Raw genomic sequence first — 5,451 nt, 5'->3', positions numbered from 1 at the left:
GAGGGGCCATGCCATGGTGCAATGTCCTCTCTGATACCTGCAATAATTAGCATTGTTCTGTAATTGAAAAGGGAATGGAAAAGGGAATCCATGGGACAAGCCCTACAGGGCAGTGTCAGAAAGGACCTAGCTGAGAGAGCCTAATATAGATAGCCTGGAAGCTTTGATCACATGAAGAATATAGGGGAAAGCAAGAGACTAGATAATTATAGGGGTCAGGAATCAGAAAATGAGGGTCTAGAGTAAACAGAAAGAGAAGATGGATACTGAAGAGAGTGAGAAATATCCTTTTTGGGAAGAGGCACAAAAATGAAATTTAAAAACTAGTGACCAGGACCAGCTGAAAGGGAGAAAAGGAAGGCAGAAAATCAAGTGAGAAGAGGGGATCAGGAAGGAGGGGTAAGAGTCAGTGGGAACAGGGCAGCCTTAAAAAGAGATTAAAATAAAGTAACTGAAGGAACATAACACTGTCTACAGCAGAAGAGGGAACTTGAAACTGAAAAGTTTCTGCAAACACAGAAAACATTAATGCAAATAGGATGAGAAGAGAAGTGGTCAAATGGGAGAAAACTGTATCAAATTTTTCTAATATGGATTAGGTATCCAGATATATAAACTCTGTGTGTGTGTGTCTGTGTCTGTGTGTGTAACTAATAACCATTCCCCAATAGATAAATGATCAAAGGATATGAACAGTTCTCAAAAGAAAGTGTTCATAACCACATGAAAGAATGCTACAAATCACTAATAAGAGAAATGCAAATCAAAGAAACCTGAGATTTCACCTCATACCCTCCAGATTGGCAAAAATTACCAAAAAATGACAACAATCAATGTTGGAAGGGTTATGGGATGACAGACACACTAATACATTGTTGGTGGAGCTGTGAAATGATACAACCATTTTGGAAATAAATTTGGAATTGTGCAAATAAAGTGACTAAAATGTCCAAACCCTTTGAACCAACAGGATATCTATGAGTATATGACTTAGGAACCTGATGGGGGCTGGATCTGACCATCTGAATGCACAGAAAGTTGTGTCTCTCATTCTGGTTCACATGACTCACTTTACAAACAAAGTGATCTTGCCCTACTCCATATAGAAAGCCATCTTGTTAATTAGTGTTACACTCAGTACCCTCACCCCATTTAAATCTAGAAGGTGATAGGTGTCATTTATGATATTGCCAGGATAAGCAGGGAGATAAAGTGGCTTCAGAATTCTGTCATTGTTCTATCCTTTTACTTTGCAAAACATTCTTTGTGGCACCAAATCATGCGTATAAACTTTATCCCCAAGTTCCTGCCTTCTTGGTTCAGAGAGGTCAGGGCCAAGAAATATTTAAGTGTGTATTAATTGTAATGTTTGCTACTGTAGAGGTAATAAAAATTGCTTTCAATTAAATTCACTAATTACCAGAACTCTCTTTTCTGTAATTATTATCAGAGCCGGTATTTCTCAGATATTGAAAAGCCCCCCTGTTTATTATTCCTCACATTGACTTTTACAAGTAATAATGAGCCCTCTGAACATCCTTGGCTAAAAGGAAGGTTGTTTCTATGTATGGGAAGTCAATAGAAGATCATGTGTCTCAAACTCCTAGACTCAATCACCAGGAGAAAAGGAAGCCACTATCTCGAGAGACCCTTTCCTTAACTTGCTTTCACTCACATTGACTGCAGAGAGACCTGTCTCCAGAACACAGGGCTCACTAGCCTGAGCTCTGCACTAGGAAGCTGCTCAAGACTAGCCTAGATCATAGATCTAGAACTGGGAGAGACCCTGAGGGTCATCTGGTCCAACCTCTTCATTGTACAGATGGTGAAACTGAGTTCTAGAGAGGGAAAGTAACTTCCCTGATAAGTGGCAGATTTGAGCTGGGATTTAAACCCAGGCCCTCTGACTCCAAATAAAATTCTCTTTGCATTGCACTATGCTGCCTCTCATGTGGCATATTATGAAAGAATCTAAGCTATGTTCTTATTGAATTAATACTGTCCCTCAGAGTGACTCAGCTAGGTGATTCAGTGGATAGAGTGCTGGACATATCAGAAAGATTTGAGTTCAAATCTGGCATCAGACACTTAATAACTGCATGTATGATGACCCTGTGCACAGCACTTAACTTCTCAGTGTTTCAGTTATGTCATCTGCAAAATGGGAATAATAATGGCACCCATATCCCAGGGTTGTTGTAAGGACTCTTTAAGCACCAAATAAATGCTACTATTCTTAGAGGCAGCTAAGTGGCGCTGCAGTGGAGAGAGCACTGGACTTGGAATCAGGAAGACTCATCTTTCTGAGTTCCAATCTGGCCTCAGACGCTCACTAGCTGTGTGACCCTGGCCAAATCCCTTAACCCTGTTTGCCTGTTTCCTCATCTGTAAAATGAGCTGGAGAAGGAAATGGCAAACCACAGCAGCATCTTTGCCAAGAAACTCCAAATAGGATCATGAAGAGTCAAAGATGACTGAACAAAAAAATTCTTGAAGTCAAGGGATTGTCGTTCAGAGCTGGAAGGGGATTTAAGGATCATCTATCTCAACTGCTTCTGTCTACACGTGAGCAAGTGACTTGCCCAGAGTAACACAGCTAATAATTGTTAGATTAGAACCTAGGTCTTCTTACCTCCAAATCCAACACTATCCACTGTGCTATGCTGTTATGCAGGTAAGACTGAGCTATGTGATTCTTTTTTTCCATTTTTTTTTTAAGAAAAGGGGAGTTTACTACAAAATGTGATGAAGCAGTAATGACTCCTGCTGAGTTTCTGCTTCAAAGTCTTATATAGTGTATAATGTGACTGAATGAACGTATGAAAGCCAAAGTAAAACAATGGCCCCATTATGTAGACTTCAGCATTTTAAAATGTCTCGATCATTTCTGGTTTCTAGCTGACTGGGTGAGTTTCTTCTTCACTGAGCTGAGCTGAATCATCTCTGTATACTTTAATGGTTTTATCAACTTTTTCAGTGAGTAATCGAATTCCAAACTGGCCAAAAGTACATGCAAATATCCAAGATCCAGGTTGCACAGCTGCATGCACTTTTTGCAATGTACCCAGTTCTCCAGTCCCAAAGATGCACAGTGCCATTACCTGCTCCAGATACTAGCACTTCACCTGAATTCACAGCTAATGTATTAATTACAGCATTATGACCAGAGAGGTTTTGAAGGAAGTTTTCATCAGGGAATTTCCACTGTTTAATATTATCTGGAGAACCAGATGCAAATGGCTAATGTCTTGGATGCAAAGCCACTGCTCTCATGGATTTTTTTGTGATTTGTTAATGTGACTTGTGTTTTTCCAGTCACTAAGTCCCACAATTTTATGGTTGTATCATGGCTTCCTGTAATGATCTGTGGTTCTGCATCTTGACACTTTGCTGTAGCCACTGCATTTGTATGCCCCAGCAATGGGTGTACACTGGATTGTCCTCAGGTGTCCTCGGGTCCCATATCGTTGCAGCTGAATCCCTACTACAAGTCATAAATACATCAATTGTTGGGTGCAAATCCAAATCATAGACTGCAAGTTGATGTTCATGATAATGTCTGAGAACCTGGTTGTATTCGAGATACCAGCTCTTCGCCTGCTCACTTTCACCACACAGGTATGGACTTCTTGTGCTTACCCCTCTTACAGTACTGATATGTCCAGTCAATGCCAGTTTTAATTTACCTCTAGTCAGGTTCCACATAGTCCTGTCAGCAGAACCTGTAACAAACCACTGATGCCCAGGTTCTACTGCAAGACATCAGACTCAGCCTAAATGTCCACTCATGACTCTGTCTAGTTTCCATGATGAATGCCACTGTGGATTTGGCATGGTAGGGGTCTTTTTGGTCATCATTGCAGCATTCGTTTTTTGGGGGGAGGGAGCCTAGTCAATGGGGTTAAGTGACTTGCCCAGGGTCACACAGCTAGTAAGTGTCAAGTGTCTGAGGCCAGATTTGAACTTAGGTCCTCCTGACTCCAAGGCCGGAGCTCTATCCACTGTGCCACCTACCTGTCACTACTGCAGCATTCTTGGTGCCACCGGCTTCCATCATAGCCATAGCTAACCCAGGTGCTTGTGAATGTTCAGGAAACCCAACTTGTTGGTAAATATTCCCTACACTAGCTGAAGTAGGGTTTGCCTCTAGCCTGAATTGTGAAAGAGATAGGGCCACAGTTAAAGACTGTGCAGCAGATCCATTTGGCAGTCTTTGAATTGGAGCATCTGCAGTGAAAGTCACACCAGGACCTGGTGGATATGGATGTGGACCAGTCACTAAATATTCGAGTTCTTGTACTTGATTGGCAGGATACTGGTTCTGCCCACCTGCATCCACTGCACTCTGAGTCTTTCTCTCTAAGGTTTTCTTTCACAATGGACATGTGCAACACAGGACCATACTCTATGAAGTTCTGCAGACATCTTTACCTTGTGACTCTCTTCATCCAACTCTAGTGGCTTTGCATGACCAACCACAGATATATCATGGGTCTTCTTCAATAATCTGAATTCAAGGTGTGCACAGAATGTTTCTATACCTCCCCCATCATGATGCTGACCACGTTGCTCAATTTCTCTGTTTGCACCTTGGGCATGCTGCTAGGAGGCTTCTAGATCAGGAACACAGCTGCAGCTGGAATGGAGACTCTGAGCAGAGACTTGTGATTCTTTCTTGAAAAGAGAGTCAACTTGGGGCATGTGGAGGGTGTGGAGTCAATGGAGTGATTCCTGAACAAAACACAAACAATTGCTTTCTCCAGGCATTCCATCCAGGATCATGGCAGAGATGGGTTAAGGCTTTGAGAGCCTCTGGTAAATTCTGGTTGGGAATTTAAAATACTGGCTGGGAAAAGCCAGACTATGATATACATCCTTTCCTTCCAGGGCTTGCCAAAAGTTCTGTTCTCAGACATATTCTACCTTATTCTCCTCAAAGCTTCTTTCTTCTCCATGACTTCTCCTCTTCTCCCCTTTTCCTCCTCCTTTCAAGGTTTCTTCTGATGACTGGGGGTTGCTCACTGCAATTCTTCTGTGCTCAGTATCTTCCTTTTCCTTGGAAAGCAGCAATTCAGGGCTCTGAAAGGAGGGCTAATTCACAGGAGTATATCTGGCAAAAGGATATTACCGTCATTTATCTTTACTGGAGAGAGGTCATGGCTTTGGTAAAGCTGCTCAAAATTCTTAGAGCTTGGTGCTATGGAGAATGCCCTATCTTCTTCTCCTGCTACAGCCCTTCTTCATCTACTCCCTGTTAGCTCTTCCACCCAGCCCACAGACTGCTGAGATGGCAGGGTTCCCAGATGGCCCCCTGGGCATATGTGCAGTTGCACATGGACCCTCTGGCAGTGGGACCAGTTTTCTAGTCCCGGAGAGGAGGAAGCTGGCCCTGAAAATCTGAGCATGCCTTCTACAGCAAAAACTACTGCCTGCTGTGTTCTTGACCTACTT

General features: G+C 42.5%; 1 pseudogene; it reads right to left on the bottom strand.

The window, feature by feature from the left end:
* Window positions 1-2,867: 2,867 nt before the first annotated feature.
* On the bottom strand, window positions 2,868-5,134 carry LOC114023248 (annotated as a pseudogene).
* Window positions 5,135-5,451: the final 317 nt, after the last annotated feature.

Source organism: Vombatus ursinus, unplaced genomic scaffold, assembly GCF_900497805.2.
Source record: "Vombatus ursinus unplaced genomic scaffold, bare-nosed wombat genome assembly UNPS02014817.1, whole genome shotgun sequence".
NCBI lineage: Eukaryota > Metazoa > Chordata > Mammalia > Diprotodontia > Vombatidae > Vombatus > Vombatus ursinus.
Note: the sequence above shows the minus strand (reverse complement) of the source record. Positions and strands in the feature narration are given on the sequence as shown.